Source organism: Salarias fasciatus, chromosome 15, assembly GCF_902148845.1.
Source record: "Salarias fasciatus chromosome 15, fSalaFa1.1, whole genome shotgun sequence".
NCBI classification, from domain to species: domain Eukaryota; kingdom Metazoa; phylum Chordata; class Actinopteri; order Blenniiformes; family Blenniidae; genus Salarias; species Salarias fasciatus.
The window spans coordinates 1,317,119-1,339,499 of record NC_043759.1 but is presented as its reverse complement, the minus strand read 5'-3'; the positions used below and the strand labels follow the sequence as shown (position 1 = coordinate 1,339,499).

General features: G+C 44.5%; 1 protein-coding gene across 1 annotated transcript in view; it reads right to left on the bottom strand.

Annotated features, from left to right (window-relative positions):
* The window catches only part of LOC115402422 (uncharacterized), a 654,628-nt gene extending 643,104 nt beyond the window's left edge, over positions 1–11,524 (bottom strand). The window contains exons 1-2 of the mRNA XM_030110961.1: positions 11,514–11,524; positions 9,226–9,234 (exon numbers count right to left, since the gene is read on the bottom strand). The gene's annotated coding sequence lies outside the window, so the exon portion shown is untranslated. The remainder of the gene's footprint in view (positions 1–9,225; positions 9,235–11,513) is intronic.
* Positions 11,525–22,381: the final 10,857 nt, after the last annotated feature.

The window sequence follows — 22,381 nt, the reverse complement described above, 5'->3', positions numbered from 1 at the left end:
CAAAAGCACTAAAAACTTCACTTGTCGTCTGTCATAACAGAAAAACAGTCAGCTTGATGTAATTTTTTTCATAGTTTTAAATTTGAGACAGATTTCATTCATCTACTGTACAGGGAAGTTATTGAAATCCATTAGACATAAAAATTAATAAAAATTATGAAAATGTGTTTTTTGACAAACCATTGCTTTAATATGATCAACAGGAGCCTTTGACACCTGGGCAGAGGATCATTTCCCTGTTGTTACAGTGAAGTTATTGTTTAGCATCGCAGCAAATCATTGACTGTTTTGACAGATTTACATTTACAGTTGCTACTGTTCACACTCATTGCTGCCATTATTTTCATTAAGTGTTTGTTGTTGGAGTTCACAGCAGTGCCTAAGTAAAGCATTACCTCCTTCAGTCCAGCAGAGGGCTCCTTCTGACTGCTGGGTGCATAATGCAGTGTGAAGCACTGAGAAGAAGAGAGTAATATGGTTTCCCCCAGAGTGATGAGGCATGTTGTTGACGGCTGGTTCATTAAAGTAGAAGTACGCAATACAACCGTATGGACAGTGAATCATCGATGATATAACATATTGAAAAGTATTACTAAATCCTGAAAAACTTTGGAATTGCTTCTGTTGGCAGAATGATCGTAGAATCGGCAGTAGTAAGATCAGCAGAACTCCTTTGATGGGTTCAGACAAGTTTCATTTGTTACAGTGAAGTTATTTGAATTTCATTATTTACAAAATGCGTTCAAACTATGAAAAGAAAATTGTATCAAACAGAGTGTTTTTTATTACAACAGGAAACAAGCACAACCGGCTGCTCATAGAAGGCAGTGTTGTTTCTGCTACTTGAAAGACAGACACTTTTAATACAAATGAGCTTGTAGCATCTGGTCCACCTCACAGCGATGGGATGGAGGCTCCCTCTGTGTGATACTGATGTTTATTATTGAGACTGAAAGTCCAAATCTGAGAATATCTTGCCAACTTTACTGGACTGGTTAAAAATACATTTCTCTGGAATCTGTCGGTGTCTGAAGAATCATAAAGAGCCTCAGCGTGGCTCCATCTTCTCACAGCAGCAGGGCGGTTCCTCCACAGGCTGGAGAGCAGGAAGTGATCATTGATCGCATTTAACACTAGGTTTACCAACTGGGGGCCGGTTTGGCCCAACCCATCCCAGAACCCAGAGAGGGGCCACAGTGGCTCAGTGCTTTTGAAAACACAAGTCGTTGTCCTCCAGTCAGCCACCTTTCATTTGTAAATGCAGCCACTACGCAATGCATCATGCAGGAATGAGGCCCAAACAGACGGAGAAGTGTAGCACACAAACCAATGTTCAGCTGATGCTTCTAAAACTCTCTTCATGTAATAATTTGTATCAGTTTGACACAAATGACCATTTTCAGAAGAGAAAACTTTGTTGTGGATGTGAGGTATCATTTTGCACGAGAATTGGGGAGTTTGCACATTTTATTAGTGTGTGTATTTCATAGTTTAAAAAAATAAGATATATTTTACAGTGCATCTGTGGGTGCTGTGTATGAAAACAATATTTGTCATAACATAGTATGTACAGTGCCTTGAAAAAGTCTTCACCTCCATTGAATTCTTTGCCCTTTTTCTTAAATTTCATACTTTGAACATTAAGTTATAAAATTGGCATATTTTGTGAGGAACCAACATCAAATGGGACACAACTGTGCAGTGAAATGAAATTTGTACAACATTTAAACTTGTTTTTAGAAATAAAAACCTGAAAAGTGGGATGTGTGTAACCCGCCTCAGCTCTAACTGTTAGTGGTAAAAACTGGGAGATACAGATATTTTTTTCATCAATGCATCAATTACCTCACGGACCAGTATCAGAAGGTTCTAGGTCGCTACAGGAGAAAGGGAGGCCCGACAAACTGCACTGAGTGACGGAATAAAGAACTTCACACACTTCAAAGATAAGTTGATAAATGATTGTATTGAACAAGAATAGTTGAAGAAGAAGAAAAAATAAATAAATTCAACAAAACAATTTTTCTGCTCTTCAGCTCTTCAAGCATGAAATATCAACCACGATCTGCAAATAAATCAGTTTCTATCAAAATCAGAGTCTCTGGTTCTTTCCTTGGGTTGGCCCGCCACAACCACTGAGGTCCCGTGTTACCTTACAGACACAAGATGAGTCCCCAGTAGAAGATTTCTTCAAGGTCAGCACAGGAGTCCATAACAAAGAAGGGAATGAAAACAAAAGGAAAAGACGAGGAAAAGAAAAAGACCCGGCCTGTAAAGGCCAAGAACAGGGTCACTGTGTTGTTCTCATGACAAAATATACTTTCAATTTTAAACAGATACAAACACACATTCTTATGCATATACTTTTTAACACATCTTCTTAACAATTAATTTAACCACTTGGTACTGTAAATTCAATGAACTGATGACATTTCTGAGTTTAAACATGAAGCAAAATAATTGAACATTTCATTTCCCTCTTTTATCTTTTCCTACTGCCACTCAAAAACACAGAATGAGGGCAACTGTAAACAAACACTGTCATATAAAACATTTTTTTAACCACCACATTCATTGAAGAAACTCATTGATCCATATTACCATCAACAGAAACAGCACATTTCATTCCATTTAGCAACATAACTTCAGTAAAAGTTACTCACCAGAGGCTCACAGTTCACACACACTCCAGGCACAAGGCACAATACAGGGCTCTCATCAGTCCAGGATCCACGCTTTTAAGAAACAAGTGACATGAGGGTTCAGTAATGTGTAACCTTTACAGCTTAGCCTGGGATGTGGCTAATGACTGGAGCTAGCGCCGAATGCTAACGCCAAATGCTACTCACGTTCTCCTCCGTTTCCGTTGTTAAACACACAGTCCGCTCATCTACCATGAAAAGGGAAGGGCTCCACTTTTTGCTCCAACCATAGAAGTGACTTAGGCTTGGAATATCTGGCTCTTCTAGACAAAAAAACCAGCGTAGTCTGCAGCAGAAGCTAACAAGCGCTGCCTCTCACACGATGCGGCAGAGAGAGAGAGAAAAACCGGAAGCTCACAGGCAAGTACGCCCTGGTGTCGTCTGATTGGTTACACCATTACATCATCTCATGTCACCCGAATCTTTTACAATAAAAAACACTTTTGACACACTTGAAATGAAATAATACTCTTTTTTAAACAAATAAACTTCTCTGTGTTGATCTTTTTAATCTTTTAACATATTTATGATTTTTAACCATAAATCCTATTTATTCACTATTTATTCAGGACTGTAACTTATTTGTCACATGAAGAAAAATATTAATTTATTAATTTATTGATCTAATAAATCAACTGGTGAGCTGGACTGTTCATGAGGCCTGGTAACCTGGGTTACACCCTCCCCTCCTAAAGGTGTGTATGTCCCATTACACCCATATGACTATGAAGTTGCCTTGGGGTTCTTTGGGGAGTATCTGCATAGCCAGGGTTCTGGAGGGCATCGGCAAAGGCAAGGTTGAGGCCTTGGAAGAGTGATTGGACTATAGACAGCAAGGGATTCCCCAACTGAGCATACTGCAGTCGTTCAGGCGGTTCTCTGTGCCTTTGGGATCGTCTGGGAATACCGTCACTCTCACTCTCTCCGATGATGACTGGAGAAGCTCTCCTCCCAGGCATCCCAACTGATGTTCCTTCGTTGGTTCTGTCCAGTGACACGTCTTCACAAGGTTTGTGGACAGAGCATCCTTCCACCTCGCTGCTGTCACTGAATGATAGGTCTGAGAAAACAGGAAGACTTTCATCCATGATGTTTGGTTCTGAAGTAGACTCCAACATGCTCGGTTGGACAGGTAAGGTCTCATCCTCTTCCCTTGAAACATCAGGGTGGGTATCCTGAGCTTTCCCAAACAGAGCTCTTCTCACTTTGGGGTCATTAACTTCTCTGTGCCCTGAGATGACCTCAGCTTCTGGATCCACAACTGCTGAGCTTCTTTTCCATCCTGAACCGTTTGGTCTGGCAGAGCCTGGCTCATTTGTATCCTCGGGAGCTGGAGGCTCCTCTGATTTAGATGAAATGATCTCCCCAGGTATCCACTGTACGGTTTCTCTTTCAGATTCACATCTCGTCTCTCTGTCCCGTTTCTCTAAGCTCAATGTCTCTTTTTCTCCTTCCAGGTTGACAGCAGTAGGAAGTCTGCCAAGTGGAGTCTGGATTGGTTGTTTTGTCTCTTCAAGGTGTCTTTCTCTTGCAGGTATCGTCTCTGGCCGGGTCAAAACTCGTGTTTCGATTAAGTCAGTATCCAGTGTCTCTCCAGGTAAGTAGTAGTGATAGTCAATGTCTTCCGACTCTGAATTGTCATCTTCCACCTCAGATTCAGCTGTGACTTCCATTCTTGACTGTCTCCTTGTTCTGGGTCTGCTGATGGTCTGTTTTGGAGTTTGCTCAGGCTCAGCAACAGATAAGAATCCACACGGCAGCAAAAGGTCACGGTGTAAGGTGCGAAGCGGTCCATCCTTTCCCTCGGGCTTGACAGTACACACCGGAAGGCTGCCAGCACGCTTGACCACCACGTGCACGTCTGGTTCCCATTTGTCGGCCAACTTGTGCTTCCCTCTAAGCCGAACACTCCTCACAAGGACACGATCTCCTGTCTCCAGAGTGGACTCAACGACTCTCCTGTCAAACCGTTGTTTGTTGCGCTCAGCTGTCTTTGAGGCATTTTCCGTGGCAACTCGATAGCTCTCCTCTAGGCGGCCCTTTAAATCATGCACATACTGGGAGTGTGACTTGGGTTCACAGCTGGAGGGTAGACCGAATGCCAAATCAACTGGAAGCCGTGGTTGTCTGCCGAACATTAGTTCATATGGGCTGAATCCGGTCACGTCATTCCGTGTGCAGTTATACGCGTGCACCAGAGGCTTGACAAATTCTTTCCAATGAGACTTGTCCTTGTTTTCGAGAGTGCCCAACATCTGGAGGAGGGTCCTATTGAATCGCTCCACTGGATTCCCTCTGGGGTGGTAAGGAGTAGTCCTAACCTTTTGGATGCCAGCAATGGAACACAGTTCTTTGATGGTGCGAGATTCGAAGTCTGGACCCTGGTCACTCAGAAGCTTTTCTGGAAACCCGTAATGCACAAGGAAGTTTTCCCACAAGCATTTAGCCACCGTTGAGGCTTTCTGGTTCCGTGTTGGTATCGCTACTGCGTACTTGGTGAAATGGTCCGTCAGAACCAATATATCCTTAGTGTTGCTCCGGTCAGGCTCCACCGACAGGAAGTCCATGCAGACCAGCTCCAAGGGCCTGCTGGCCTTGATGTTACACAGAGGAGCTGCCCTTTCGGCTGGAGTCTTCCGGCGCACGCAGCGTTCACACATCTTGATCTTCTGCTCTACACAGGCAGACATTCTAGGCCAATAGAAGCGTGACCTCACGAGGTCGAGGGTCCGCTCTATGCCTAGATGACCTAGGTCATCATGTAGGCCTTTCAGTGCTGTGGCCCTGAGTTCGGTTGGTAGAACCAGCTGGTGTGTGACTCGTCCATGTTCTTGCCGTGCTCGGTACAATACTCCACCTTTCAGCTCTAGACGCTTCCATTCTCTGAGCCACAAAACAAGATCTGGAAGTTCGTGTCTCAAGGTAGGTGAAGGCATGTCTCCAGACTCCTTGGCCTCAATGATCACTCTGAGATTAGGATCTGCTCGCTGCTTTGCTCCTATCTCCTCTTCAGTCCAATGGCCAATGACGGGGAGTCCATGATCCTCTTCCTCCTGGAAACCACTGGGCAGAGCATCGGAATGGATGGCGAGGGATTCAACAAGTGTGACTGATGGGCATGTGGAGTTTTTGTGAGACCACTCAACATCATGCTTCTCACATATGGCTTTCACCGCGTCTGGAAGGACAACATCTGAAGTCTCCTGCTCCTTCAGGTAACATAGGGTGAACTGCTTAATCCTCCCACGCTCTTTCCTCGACACAGCATCATCCAGTAGCTCTCCATGTGGTCGACGAGAGAGTCCGTCTGCATCCTGATTCTGGGTTCCTGCTCTGTACTGGAGCTTGAAGTTGTATGTCGATAGTGCTGACAACCACCTGTAGCTCGTGGCATCCAACTTCGCGGAAGTTAGGATGTAAGTTAAGGGGTTACTGTCAGTAACAACAGTGAAGTCGGTACCATACAAGTAATCACTGAACTTAGCTGTGACAGCCCACTTTAGCGCGAGAAATTCTAATTTATGAGCAGGGTATTTCGCTTCACTCTTGGTCAGTCCTCTGCTCGCGAAAGCTATAGCCCTCATCTGTCCATCTTGTTCTTGGTACAAGGCCGCACCAAGTCCTGTCGTGCTTGCGTCAGTGTGAAGGAGGTACGGAAGGCTGGGGTTCGCAAATCCCAAGACAGGTGCGGTGGTGAGCTTGTCAATGATCTCTTCGAATGCTTTCTGACATTCTGGAGTCCACCTCTTCCCAAAGGACTCTTTTGGATGGAAGTACAGGTGAGTTTTCCTTTTTTCTTGACTGTTTTTCCTGAGAGGTGGGTACCCAGCTGTGAGGTCATTTAGGGGTTTGATGATCTTTGAGTAGTCCCTCACAAACCGTCGGTAATACCCCGAGAAACCCAGGAAGGAACGCAGCTGTTTGAGGTTCTCTGGTGCTGGCCAGGTCTTTAAGGCCTCAATCTTCTGGGGGTCTGTCCTGACTCCATGCTCGGACACAATATGGCCAAGATACTTAACTGAGGTTTGGAAAAACTTACATTTTTCAGATGACAACTTCAGCCCGTACTCTTTAAGTCGGTTGAGGACTTGCAGTAATCTTGACTCATGTTGCTCCAGGGTATCAGAGAAGACTATAACATCGTCGATGAAAACCAGCGCCTCCTTGCGGTTGAGATCGCCCACACATCTCTCCATCAATCGCTGAAAAGTACTTGGCGCATTAGTAACCCCCTGGGGCATTCTATTAAATTCCCAGAAGCCCAATGGGCACACAAATGCAGTCTTCTGTTTATCAGCTTCTTCCATTTCGACTTGGTAATAGCCCGATTTTAAATCAAGGACTGAGAACCATTTTGAGCCAGTCAAAAGAGAGAAGACTTCCTCCAGATTTGGTAGAGCGTATGCGTCTCTTATGGTCTGGGAGTTGAGTTTCCGGAAGTCGATGCACAGCCTCACAGAACCATCTTTCTTTCGCACAACAACTATGGGAGATGCAAAAGGGGACTCAGACTCACGTATGACGCCAGAATCTAGCAGCTCTTGAAGATGTTTCTTGACTGCATCAACATCATGTGGATGGATAGGTCTGGGTCGGTGTTTGAAGGGGGTGTTGTCACTCAAGTTGATGTGATGCTTCACCTTGCTGGTATGACCAAAGTCCATGTCGTGCTGAGAGAAGACTTCAGGCATGCAATTGAGCAGCCTGGTGATTCGCTCTTTCCACTCTGGTGGCAAAGGGGACTCTCCAAAATCGAACTCCATCTTCTTGGTTTCAGGAGCGGTTGAATCTGCGGATGGCTCCTTCCCAATCACCTGTTGAACAGCATGAATCTCAGCCAACACGATCCTTGGAGGGATGGTGATGTCGTGTTGGGTCTCATTCTTCAGCAGGATTGACATTGAGCACGGGCGCTTGGCAGGTAAAGTGCACAGGGAGCTAGCCACCAGCAGTCCGCCTGCAAGAGATGACACAGACGCGGGCTCCACAACAACCCACTTATCCTTGTGAGCTTCACTCATGTGAATCTGCCCTTCCACAGCGACGGTGCTGCCTGCTGGTACCACTTGGGTGTTGTTTCGTGCTTTGATCAGCCCCAGAGCTCCAATACTTGCCTGCTTTTTCCGTACTTCAAGGATTTTCAAAACCACTTTGTAGCCAGAAATGGATGACTGAGGGCGACGATCGTGTTCTTCAACATAGCTGGAGTAGAGGACGTCTAATGAGTTGGTGCCAATGAGGATTTGAGGCACACCGCTCACATCAGGGACAACCAACACCAATGTAGGGACTTCAGTCTCCTTGCCCAAAAACTCCTCTGGAAACATCAGGTTGAGTTCGACGTACCCAAGGTAAGGCACAGCCTCCCCATTGGCTCCCTCTACTTGCAGCTCCACATCCAGAAGATCATCCAAGGATTTCAAGGAATGATGGGACAGGTGGGTCTGGAAAAATGACAATGGGATGGTGGTCACCTGAGACCCCGTATCTAGCAGACAGTTGGTTTTATGGCCTTCAATGATGACTTGAGCAGTGCATTTTGTTCCAACCAGTTTAGGCGGTAGTATGGTGGAGGAGGTGTTAGTATTACCACACTTGCTAGCCACTCGCCTTGTTTTCCTAGGGCGTTTAGTTGACTTTTCAGTCCCTGTTTGCCCTGCAACAGGGGCTTCTAGTAGTTTAACTGCTGCATGCCAGTGCTGAATTTTTTGCTGATCCCATTGTCTTTGTCTCTCTTTCAGTAGGTGTCTCTTTTCCTCAACCAGAAGAGGATTTGGTTCACTCTCACAGTTGATGGCCAGGTGAGCGTCTTCACCGCAGCGGAAGCAGTACCATGGACGGGGTCTACTGTTTGCTGTCGACCCTGAACTGGACTGTGTGTTCACTCTCTTGTAAGGTGACTGGTGTCGACCTGTGATGGAGTCTCTTGAGAACGCAGGCGACAGTATCTGCTGGCTCTGGACTTGAGCTGGAGTCACCTGTGCTTGAAGAAGAGAAAGCTGATGTTTCAATGCTTTAATCTCTGTTGCTTCTTGGTGCTCACTTTTAGTTCCATGAGGTGCTTTCTTCATGTCAGCTACTTGTGCTTGAATGTCAGCGATCTGCCTTTTCAATGTGTTGATTTCAGTTATGTCAGGACAGTTGACTTTGGTTTTTCGTGGAGTTGTAGTCTGCATGGCAGCGACCTGCGCTTGTATCTCGTTAAGCTGTTTCTTTAAGACTTCAGCATCAGTCGCGTCTCTCTCAGGTGTAGTACAACTGCATACTGCTAACTGCTGTGCCGTAGCTCTGAACTTTGGGACAGCAGGACCTGGTTTGTGCAGCCCAAGGTGTTTCTTCATGCGATCGCGTTTACCTGCCTGTTTGTCTTCTTCTGTCCTGACGAGGAGCACTAGTTCAGCGAAGGAAGGTGGTGCATTTGTTTTCCGCTCCAGCTGGAGATCAGCGATCAATCCATCATTCCAACACCCTCGACAGAACTGCTTCAGGAGGTAGCGGTTTCGTTCACACTCTGCGATGCCACCACGTCTGACTGCGGCACTCAGAGCAACTTGCAAGCGGTTCAAGTAGTCAGATGGCTTCTCCTCATTGTTCTGCAGTGTCCCCATGAACTTTGCTAACAGCTCATCTCCATCCTCCACAGAGCCATAGACTGAATCGAGCAGCTGAAGGTACATCGATGGTGAGGCTTGAGGGCTGACATGCTTGATGACGTCAGTAGCTGGAGGCAATAGACTGTCTAAGATCTTGCGGGTTCTGTGCAGGTCAGACATAGAAGGATCTGTTAAGAACAAGTCAACATTTGCCCTCCAGGTATCATAATCAAGTTCACTGCTTGGACGGGGAGACTTCCCAGAGAAAGGTCTGAGGCGGAATGAAGAGTGCATGGGAGACACAGCTTCATTAGCTCGCATGACATGTTCAACAACGATCCGTTGTACAGCAGGAGGATTGACATCATTCATGGTAAGTAGTGAACACGTGACTGTAGCATTGTCATCATTACTATTGGTTTCGATGGACAGGGACGCTGGATGTTGAGCGTTCCTTTCAGCAGCCATGCTTGATGATGGAGCGGCTGTCAACACAGCAGGATGCGACTGACCATTCACACTGGTAGGTAAGGATGTTACCTGTGGGCTCTGAGCAGCGGCCTCGAGTCTTTGGAAAGCTGGTGTTGATGCTGCTTGAACATCACCTTTCAAACCACACTGACCACGCCTGGGTGGAGGAGACGGCGGGAACACAGTTGGTAAGCTCCTGACAATCTCAGGTGAGACAGAGCCAAGTAGGAGAGAAGGCTGCTGTACGACCTGTGGTGACACTTTAACACTCACAATCTCTTCACCAGTTGCATCAGAGGTGTTCATTTGAGAGTCTTCGGTTGAAGCAGTGTCAGCAGGGAGAATCACGCCTTTTCCTGCACTTATCTTCATCAGTTCTGCTTGGAGTACACTTTCAAATGACTTTCCACACTTGTTTGCAATGGCTTGCAGTTCCTCAAGATACCCCTTGGTGGCGCTGCTGCTAGCAGTGCTAGTGTAAACACTATCTAAGGCGCGCACTTTAAAGGTAACATTTGCATTTGCTGAGCTGGGATAATCTTTTGGTAGTAGAGGTCTAAATGTTTGCATTGCAGAGGTATTTGCAAATTCCACAATGGAGCAGAGATGATACTCTGATTCTGGATCATCAATAACTAGTACTCTGTTAATGGAGCCGTAACGTTTTACGTGACTCTCAAGCTCCTCATCAATTTCAGTTTGAGTTAACCCGGAAACAATAACTGAGTTACGAACGTTTACCTTTTCATTTTTCACAATATCCATTTTACTCTTTATTCGTGTCACTCAATAACGCTCCACTTTCTCCTGGCTGGCTCGCCAAGCTTCTGTAACCCGCCTCAGCTCTAACTGTTAGTGGTAAAAACTGGGAGATACAGATATTTTTTTCATCAATGCATCAATTACCTCACGGACCAGTATCAGAAGGTTCTAGGTCGCTACAGGAGAAAGGGAGGCCCGACAAACTGCACTGAGTGACGGAATAAAGAACTTCACACACTTCAAAGATAAGTTGATAAATGATTGTATTGAACAAGAATAGTTGAAGAAGAAGAAAAAATAAATAAATTCAACAAAACAATTTTTCTGCTCTTCAGCTCTTCAAGCATGAAATATCAACCACGATCTGCAAATAAATCAGTTTCTATCAAAATCAGAGTCTCTGGTTCTTTCCTTGGGTTGGCCCGCCACAACCACTGAGGTCCCGTGTTACCTTACAGACACAAGATGAGTCCCCAGTAGAAGATTTCTTCAAGGTCAGCACAGGAGTCCATAACAAAGAAGGGAATGAAAACAAAAGGAAAAGACGAGGAAAAGAAAAAGACCCGGCCTGTAAAGGCCAAGAACAGGGTCACTGTGTTGTTCTCATGACAAAATATACTTTCAATTTTAAACAGATACAAACACACATTCTTATGCATATACTTTTTAACACATCTTCTTAACAATTAATTTAACCACTTGGTACTGTAAATTCAATGAACTGATGACATTTCTGAGTTTAAACATGAAGCAAAATAATTGAACATTTCATTTCCCTCTTTTATCTTTTCCTACTGCCACTCAAAAAACACAGAATGAGGGCAACTGTAAACAAACACTGTCATATAAAACATTTTTTTAACCACCACATTCATTGAAGAAACTCATTGATCCATATTACCATCAACAGAAACAGCACATTTCATTCCATTTAGCAACATAACTTCAGTAAAAGTTACTCACCAGAGGCTCACAGTTCACACACACTCCAGGCACAAGGCACAATACAGGGCTCTCATCAGTCCAGGATCCACGCTTTTAAGAAACAAGTGACATGAGGGTTCAGTAATGTGTAACCTTTACAGCTTAGCCTGGGATGTGGCTAATGACTGGAGCTAGCGCCGAATGCTAACGCCAAATGCTACTCACGTTCTCCTCCGTTTCCGTTGTTAAACACACAGTCCGCTCATCTACCATGAAAAGGGAAGGGCTCCACTTTTTGCTCCAACCATAGAAGTGACTTAGGCTTGGAATATCTGGCTCTTCTAGACAAAAAAACCAGCGTAGTCTGCAGCAGAAGCTAACAAGCGCTGCCTCTCACACGATGCGGCAGAGAGAGAGAGAAAAACCGGAAGCTCACAGGCACGTACGCCCTGGTGTCGTCTGATTGGTTACACCATTACATCATCTCATGTCACCCGAATCTTTTACAATAAAAAACACTTTTGACACACTTGAAATGAAATAATACTCTTTTTTAAACAAATAAACTTCTCTGTGTTGATCTTTTTAATCTTTTAACATATTTATGATTTTTAACCATAAATCCTATTTATTCACTATTTATTCAGGACTGTAACTTATTTGTCACATGAAGAAAAATATTAATTTATTAATTTATTGATCTAATAAATCAACTGGTGAGCTGGACTGTTCATGAGGCCTGGTAACCTGGGTTACATGTGCAATATTATTCACCCTCTTTTCTCATAGTGGCTTCAGAAGTTGTCTGATTGTTTCCTCAATGATCAAATGTTGAGCTAATGACTAAACAGAGTCTGAGTGCAATCTGATCTTAGAACAGATGTAGCTGGTCTGCAATGGCTCCAATGGTCTGTCAGAGAAACAAACGCAAAACTATACTCTTCTCTGTGCCACAAAATCAGTCCTTCTGTTGAGGGGAGGTTTGAGGTGGCCTTTTCACAAGGCTACCCCTGCACTGAAGTGCCTTGCTCCCCTTCACACTCTGGCCCCCAAACCCCCACCACACAAAACAAATCCATTGTTTGGAGAAAGAATCTTTCTTCCTGGCTCTCCCCCCCAATAGGTATGCATGAGCCACCAACCTGGCAGGTATCGGCTGCATTTACAAAAGAAAAGCAGGCCAGTGAGTGGCCACTGAGCTGTGCACTGAAAATCAGGGGAAAAGGGGAAGAGTTTCATAGGTAGGAAAAAAAAAAAAGAAAACTTGGGATTACAAAAAATTCAGTCTTTTTGGAAAGAGTCTTCCTTTCTGGCCGATTTGCCAATTTTATGTATTTATGTTTGCAGTATGAAATTTAACAAAAGGTCAAAAAATTCAAGGAGGAAATATACTTTTGCAAGGCACTGTATGTGCTTGTAGAAAATATAACACTGAATCAGCATCTAATGTAAAACTGAAGTAAGAGGTTGACTCAGTTTATGTTTTTCATTTCTTCCTGTGATTTATTGATGATGCACAGAATTCAGTCTGCCTGGCTGATCCGGGCAGCTCCCGACGAATCTTATTCATTGTGCCAAGGATGGTGGTCTTCCGTCAGAGGAGTTGTTTGGCGAGTACCAGAGACGTGAAGAAATTATCTGTTGTTACCGTTCTGCCTTTGTCCAGAAACGGCTCCATCAGCTTTATCACCACATCTTCTCCCACTCTCACCCCCTTGGCATGGCTGGGGTCTTTCCCAACACAGAGGATCATGTTGCACACATATTTAGTCTTCAGGTCACATTCCACCCAGAACTTTATCCCAACCTTGTCTGGTTTTGTTGCAATGTATTGCAAGAAACAGCAGTGAGATTTTGTTGGGAACAGCTGTCTGTGGTGATGTCCTGCCTGGACTGTAGGACCGAATGCAGTTTGCAACAAGGAAACTCCAAACATTGGAGATTGTGGGGAAACCTGTCAGTCTCAACTGGGTCCCAGTCAAACACCTGGGAGTTACATCACAATTTGTGATGGTTAAAAAAGTTAATTGTGTTTGGAAAGAATCTTCTCTGCCAAACTCAGGAGGAAATCTCAAAGTAGTTCCTGGCTGTTTTCAAGCCTCCTCCTCCCCCTCAGAGGTATGCATGAACCAACTAGCTGGAAGGTATCGGCTGCATTTACAAATGAAAGGTGGCTGGCTGCAGGAAAACGACTTGTGTATTCAAAGGCACTGGACCACTTTGGCCTCTCTGGGTTTCCCAGGGAGGCCAGAAAATCCTGGTATTCCTAGTGTTAAACAGGAAAACTATCTCTCAATAAAGAGATACAGCTCATAAATACATTTCTTCACTGTGGCCGTTCTGTGTTTCAGTGCAATTCAGGTTAACTTGTCCTCCGGAGTTACTGAGTCCCCTCCTGTCCTCTCTCTCTCTCTCTCTCTCTCTCTCTCTCTCTCTCTCTCTCTCTGTACCTCATAAGGTACAGATCCAGTCCTGATTCACACTGAATGAGGGCTTTTAAATACACAAACAGGCGACACATGACAGATTCTCCATAAATCATTGACCAGTCACTGAAGAAATGAAGTCAGGCCTCAATGGATGGACTTTGCTTCCCTGAATTTACATAACTGAACAATAAAAATGAAGATAAGGCTGTGATTACCTCCTCCAACATCCAGATGGCTAAAAGCAAAACACTGCAGCTGTGGAGGGAAAATGAGGGTTCTCTCTGCCGAACATGGAGAACAAAGCAGAACTGAGGTCTTTACTTCGGTGGCGTAATCCAAGTCATAGAGCCAAATGGAAACTTTATTCAGAAGTCTATGCTTATCACTTAAAATCAATCTAAACTGCTGGAACAAGACACAGCTGGTTAAACATCTAATTGAAACTGCTAAATAATAATAAAGGGCTGCAATTGGTGGATGAAGATGGAAACACTTTAGCTTCTGATAAAGACGCACTGCAGTCCGTCCTCAATATTAAAGACATTACAGAAAAAAAAATATTTTTAAGACATTTAGAACACACTTGAGCAAGAATATCAAATTATTATCAATTCATAAAAATGCATATAACTCAATGGAAAACTGATTTCCAGACTCTTCTCATGATCACAACCTTCCACTAACATCTCAACACTCTATATTACATCCAAATGTGAGAAAGATGTGTCCAGGTGATCAATTCCTGCCTTCTCTCTGTTTCTGCCATTTATCGCTACCCGTTCCAGTATTCCACTCACCTGATTCCCAGGGGCGGATCTAGGATTCTAGGAGATCAGGGGCTTAGCCCTGAAGGTGCAGATGCTGATTTATTTTTTCCGGCATTTTTTGTGCCACGCTAAACTATCTTTATTTATTTATTTTATTTACATCAACTTACCACCAATTGAAAGCTGAGAAAGGCACAGAGAACACTTGAAAATCAGACCCTTTAATGATTCAAATGTCTCACCACCAGCAGCCTTGAAGTCATTGTTTCATGCCTCATGTCCACTGAAAGAAGAAAATCTAAAATAGAAAAGTTATTCAGACTGATCATAAACTAAAGAAATAAAATACCTTATTTCCTTACTGCAGGCTCCCTGTCATCCTGGCCGTCACCTCTGCTGTCCTTTACTGCTCTGTTCTTCAATCCTGTCCTCAAATCCAGTCTTCAATCCTCCTGTCTCTTCTCTCTTGCTTTCTCTGCACATTTTTTATGATTTCCTGTTCATTTTCCCCTCACTTTCTTTCACTCCTTCCTCTCTTCTGTCTCTTTTACTCTTTAAATACAATATTTCAGAGCTGTTCTCATGTCTTGTCATGCCTTTTTGGAATGTTAAATGTGGGTCATCTCCTGTCTTTTCCTCTTCACTCACACATGAACCAAAATAAATACAAATATTTAGAAACAAAACCTATGAAACACACTGATATATTGAGTTTAAATGTTTGAAATGTTTCTTGATGAGATTAGAAAATTCTCCCTTGGATTAGCTGAAAATACATCATTAACTGCTGATTGAACCATCCAAAAGTGTACATATTAGCTAAAATTAGGACAAGCTTAAACATCTGCTGTAGTACAGTAAAATAATCCAAAAACTTAATGGCAAAGCACTGACAGGGAGCACGTTTCTGCACAATGAACACTTTAATCATTTTGCTAGTAATACTTTCCATTCATATTTCATAAAGGGTTTTTAGTCTTATCCTGGAATGGAACATTGATCTTGTTGTCTTTCATTTTCATTGGTTGTGTTCTTGTTGGTATTAGCTGATAATACTGATAACCAGCCAGCAAAATCAGTCAGAGTTTCACAAACCGGGAACATCAGTCTGTGTAGCAGCTCCTGCTGCTGCTGCTGCTGCTGCTGGTGGCGACGTCTGCTTTTAGAAAAGCTTCAGACATCCATTATGAGTCGACTCTGAGCAGTAGGATCAAGGAGCAGCGACTCCTGCGCATAGACTTGAAGCTTCTTCTTCTGGACAGGCGGCAGACTGCTGGCTGCTCTCCAGCGCATGCTGCCACTCTCTGGTGAATTCCAGTACTGCACATTATACTCAGACCAGCTCGGATCCGCGATCCGGGGCTCGAGCCCAAGTAGACACCCCCGAGATCCGCCTATGGTGAGTCCCATCATAGACATACTAGACCCCTCACGACTGGCCTGTCCGTACGTCAGTCTGTCCGCCATCTTGGGACTGGCGTTTCTGAGGAAATCAGGAACGATGCCTCATCACTGCTCGGCTTGGGGTTGTACAAACTGACAAAATAAAGACTGTAAACTGCGTGGAATTACCTTCCACAGGTAAGAGAAAGTGTGTTTGTTGTTGTGTTTAGCTCACATAATATTTGCTTTGGAGATAGCATTTTTTTACACGGTTCCACTTGACTCATTTATTCCGTTGCTAAAGCTATGCTAACCCGCGGTTTAAACTAACGGATTCTATTTATGTTACAGTGCTTGGAGTTTTACATTTTGAAATAAATTATTTGCTTTCAACGAAATGGTCATATATGACGGCTGTTTAATCACTTTTTCGCATTTGAAGGTTTCCCACCAACAAATGTGTGAGGAAGCAGCGGGAAGCAGCTCTCCGGAGAGAGGCTTTCGTTGCGACTTCGTACTCGAGGCTCTGCAGCACTTTGAGGAGAAGGACTTCGACAGGACAGGTCAGACTGTCCGGATCAGGGATGGAGTATCACCATCTGTATTCAACTTCCCAGCTCATCTCAGAAGAGTAAGTGCATCACGAGGTGATGAAGTTAAAACAAGACCACACTGTTTAGAGGATTGTTTTGTGTGAATGTTGATGTGGTCAGCAGGGCTGATGGCGCCAATTGGCAGCCTCCCTTCTGTCAGTCTGCCCCAGGGCAGCTGTCGCTACAATAATAGTTTACCACCACCGAGTATGGGCTGAATGAATAATGCACATTGTAAAAAGCGTCTTTGAGCAAGCGTCTTGAGTGTATGGAAAAATGCTATATAAAATCAATGCATTGTTATTAGTATTTTGTTAAGCCGTTTGTTCAACTCTTAAGAATTAGTTCTATGACATTGTGTTGTAACTAGATACAGCTTTCCAAGTGTGATTGCTTTCATTTCAGAACGTGGCCACCAGGACGAGCTGGACATCACAGCAGGCACTGCAACGCTTCAGAACCAGTTAGTGGAGCGTTCCCCACCTGATGCCGAAGGAGAACCTCAGCCCGACCCGGTCTGGTGAGTAGGAACTGCTGTCTGGCTGGGCTTCAAACAGCTGTGAGCAACGTGTCACAAATCACTCCTTTCAGACATGTGCACATGTGGCACTGAGTAATTTCAGAGGGACCAAAAGTGTTTTTATAGAGCTAACTGATAGAAAAGGACTTGAATAAAAATAAAACATCCTGCCCCCCCCCCCATTAACTCCCCAAAAAATATGAATTAATGGAACCAGTCAAAAGGACTCAAAACATGAACAAATTCTTATATTATATTCAGAATATGACTTCACTTTGTTTTCAAACAGATGTGGTTCAATTTGAAGTAGTACCTTAAAGAACTTCTCTCTCCACATGACCCGACCAGACGCCTCCGCTCTGCCAACATCAATTTGCTGAAGGTCCCCAAAACCAAACTGTGTTCCATGGGGGACAGGGCTTTTCAGGCTGCAGCACCCCGACTGTGGAATGCCCTACCTGTCCACCTGAGGGCACCACAGTCGGTGGACTCATTTAAATCTTGCCTTAAAACGTTTTTGTTTTTGAAAGCTTTTGAATGATTTTACTGTTTTCTGTTGCATTTTATGAGTGTAAGTATGAGTGTTTTTAATGATTTAGCCTGTATTTGTTACTTTTAATCGTCACTGTTGTTTTAAATTCCATTGTAGCACTTTGAGATTTGTTTTACAAATGTAAAGTGCATGACAAATAAAATTCATTATTATTATTATTATTATTAGTTATAGTAGCTGGCCAGTAGGTGGAGCTGCGCTCATTAATGTGTTTTGAGAAGCCTGCCGGTCAGCCGTCAGCTGGCCGCCACAGAAACGTTACTGTTGTATTCTGTCGCTGTTGTTTCAGGTAAGGAAAATTGGAACCATAACTATAAGTAAATAAAGTAAAATAACATGATCAAGCCTTTGATTGTGACTGAGAACTGAAATTGTTAGGATCATGATTGTGAATATAAATGAGTGAGCCCGGAGTAAACAGTTAACAGCTCCAACCAGCGCCATATCACCAGCAATATTGCAAAGAAACGTTAAAAACTGTCTTCTAAAGGGGTTTAGACTGGCAACTGTGGGCAGGAGTGAGGGCTCCAGCTGACGACTGGGTTGTACGGAGGTGGAGCTTTACGTGAATGAATGAATTTTTTTGTAGGGTTCATCATTAACATTGATACCCTTATATTTATGATCCCGGAGCTGCTTCAAAATCAGCGATACATCTGCACCTATGGCTTCAGCCAGGATCACCTGGAGCTCCTCTTTAACTCCATCAGGGCATCTGGAAGGGATTTCAGAAACGTTCTTTCTTTCTCCTTATGACTGATAGGTGTGGTGGTCTACTAAGGGGGGATAAAAATATATACTGTTAATGCAAAGAAAAACTTTGGTGTTGAAGCTGATTATTCTGCAGAAGCTGCATTGTTGTCAGCTGCAAAGCTTGATTAGTTTTGCTATCATTTTTAAGATCTGATAAGAGTAAATGCCCAGAGTTTAAACCACAGTACTAATGTACATCGATGTTAATGTGTTTTTGTTGTTTCTCTCAGGGGGCTGGAACAACAATCCCTCGGCAGCCAGTTCCAGGCTATGTTCCGCCGCCTCATGGTCAGCTGGGATGTGTCTCCTGGACAGTCTGGAAACGTGGCAGCAGTAAATGACACTGTGTCCCCGTCTGCTGTTGATCTGTCTTCAGCTCCAGCAGCAGAAGAATCTGACGACCTCCCATCCCTGTTCGTCAACTTCCCTGCTCTCGTGTGTGACCACAGCTATTTGCCCACACGTTCTGTGGCCTTGTGGACAATGCTCTCACATATACGAGGGGGTACCCAAAAATTCCTGGAATTTGGTCAGAAAACAATAATAATAATGAGTTCCGCCGTCTGGCCGTCAGATGTGCTGCAGGTAAGCCTCGTGCACATCTGTGAGAAATCTGAGCTCCGAGAGTGACACTGACGCCTGTCAGGAGCTATTTATAGCAACAGAGTGCAGCGGCGGTCTGCGATTTTTTCCAAAATGGCGACATTGACTGTGAAGCCAGAGCAGCGCAAACATTAAATTCAGCTTTTTGCTGGAAAAACAGCAGCAGAAACACTCAGCTTGTTGCAGCAAGCCTACAGGATGCTGCTCTGGGAAGACTCAGGTCCATGAGTGGTCCGGGGGTTTGAGAAGGGCCAGATGTCGGCGCGTCAGGTCCGCTCAGCCGTGAAAACAATGCTGAGCTGCTTCTCCGCTGTCCAGGGTCTGGTCCACAGCGAGTCTGTCCCTCCAGGTCAGACTGTAAACCAGGACTACTACAGGAAGTCCTCAGACGCTCCGTGAGGATGTGAGGAGGAAGCAGAGCGTCGTGGCGGAGTGGAGCCGGTTGATCCACCACCACAGAGCGCCAGCGGACACGGCGCTGCGCCTCACGCCGTTTCTGGAGAAGAATGAGATGAATCTCCTCTCCCATCCGCCTGATTCGCCAGATGAAGCCTCCAGTGACTTTTTCTTGTTCCCCAGGTTGAAGAAGCAGCTGAAGGGACAGCGGTTTGCAGATGTGGAGGAGGGGACAGAAAAATCGCAGCCGGCCCTGAATGGCACAATTACGCGCGGGTCTGACGACGCATTGGTGAAGTGGGAGACACGGCTGGAGCGCTGCATTAATGCGGATGCAGGTTATTTTGAAGGCGACGGTGATGTTTTATTTTGAAATGTCAGAAATAGAATAGAATAGAATAGAATAGACTTTATTGTCATTGCACGGGGGGGTACAACGAAATTACATGGGAGCTCATATGATCAATAAATCAATCAAATTTTATTTCTAAAGCGCCTTCCAACTGCCAAACGGAGCACAAGGCGCTTAACAGAGTAAAACAAAATAAATAAGTAAAAACACTTTAAGACACAAAGTACTAAAAGGGGCTAAACATCAAACGCTAAATGAAAAAGGTGCGTTTTCAGATGACATTTAAAAACATTAAGTGCAGTGATAGATTTTAAATGCAGAGGAAGAGAGTTCCAGAGCTTCGGGCCAAGAACAGCAAAAGAGCGGTCACCAAACTTTCTATATCTTGCCCTGGGGACAACCAAGGAGGTGTGGCTTGACGAGCGTAGAGTCCTGGCAGGTTGATAAATTTGCAACAGCTCTGAGATGTAAGGGGGGGCATACCCATTAGTAGCCATAAACACAAACACCAGAATCTTGTATTGGTTTCGGAACCGCACCGGAAGCCAGTGGAGAGCTTGAAGGACCGGAGTAATGCGTGAGTATTTTGAGGAGGTGGAGATGAGACGAGCTGTTGCGTTCTGAACCAACTGAAGTTTATGGAGGAGTGAGAGATTCAGTCCAGCGTAAAGGGCGTTACAATAGTCAAGTCTTGAGCTGATGAGAGCATGAGCGGGCTTCTCTAAATCTGCCTGAGACAAGAATGGCTTAACTCTGCTCAGAAGCCTTAGTTGGAAAAAGCCCGCCCTCACAACAGAACTGATCTGCTTTTCAAAGTTAAGTTCATTGTCAAAAATCACACCCAGATTCCTAACAGCAGAAGCAAATTGTGGGGTGGATGAACCAAAATCTGGGGAACTGTGGGTTGGGTCAGAACTGAAGTGGATATATTCAGTCTTTTCCCCATTCAAATGAAGGAAATTCTGTGACAACCACTGTTTGATGGTGTGGAGACAGTTATTGAGGGGATCTAACGCAGAGCGATCGTTATAGATAACTGGAAGATAAATCTGGAGATCGTCTGCATAAAAGTGAAATTGGATGTTGTGACTGGAGATAAGTCGACCAAGCGGTAGCATATATAATGAAAACAGAATGGGACCAAGAATAGAGCCTTGAGGCACTCCAGACGAGAGAGGAGCAACAGAAGACGCAAACTCATTTATAAGTACCGTGAAGGATCTGTTTGAGAGATAAGAGGAAAACCACTTGAGAACCGCACCCTGCAGGCCTACAGTGTGTTGAAGTCTGGAAATGAGGATGGAATGATCCACGGTATCAAAGGCAGCGGTAAGATCTAATAACACCCAGACAACAGAACTTCTGTTGTCTAGAGCTGTCAATATATCATTATGGACCCTCAACAGCGCAGACTCGGTGCTATGTCTCGACCTGAAGCCTGATTGAAATTTGTCCGCAATGCCATTAGAATTAAGGTGAGAAAGAAGCTGCGAAAAAACAAGCTTCTCCATCAGTTTGGACAAAAAAGGCAGGTGAGAGATAGGACGGAAGTTAGATAAGAGGGAGGGATCCAGACCGGGTTTTTTAAGCAATGGTTTTACGATGGCGTGCTTGAGAGCAGCTGGCACAATGCCCAAACTAAAACAGCTGTTTATGAAGGAAACAAGGCATGGGCCTAAGATGTCAACAGCTTCCTTCATAATATGAGTAGGGACAGTGTCTAGTGCACAAGTTGTAGACTTCAACCCCTGGACAGCTATTTTGAGGTCCACAAGAGTAACAGGGTCAAAACTCTCAAGCACACATTGTGCAGCAGAAATGGATGTGAAGGCTGTAGGAACAGGTGTAATCGCTTGCCTAATAGACATAACTTTGTCCAAAAAATATTGCTTAAAAGCATTGCAGGTTTGTTCAGAAACGTCGTTCAGAGCAACAGACACAGGGTTAATTACAGAATTAATGGTTTTGAACAGTACTCCAGGGCGGTGGCTATTGCTCCTGATGAGATTGGAGAGGTACTGCCTTTTAGAATCCCCTACTGCCCTCTGAAAGGCGGTGAGGCTGTCCCTAAAAATGTCCAGTGACACCTGTAACCTGTCCTTCTTCCATTTGCGCTCCGCTTGTCTACACCGACGCCTCAGGGCTCGAGTTGTGTCATTGAGCCAGGGGACAGAGGTAGATCTAGTAGTCACAGTCTTAAAAGGTGCTATAGAGTCCAGGATCTGGGAGCAGGTGGAGTGGAAGGCGGAAAGGAAGCTGTCTGGACATAAAGGAGATGTCAGTTCAGGAGCAGAGCAAAGGCCAGAAGCAGAAAAGGCAGCCGAAAAGTCCTTTACAGCAGATGAGGTAAAGATGCGGCGGCGTTGGGGGGCAGTTGGCGTGGGCGCAGGTGGAACAGCGCAGATGCCAAACTGTATAAGAGAGTGATCGGTGATGGGAAGAGCTGACAACTCACAGATTGATACTGTGATCCCCCGAGAGATAATTAAGTCCAATGTATGACCTAACCTGTGAGTGGGACCACATATAGACTGTGTGAGATCCAGAGAGTTTAGGAGAGATTTAAAGTTATTGGCCAAC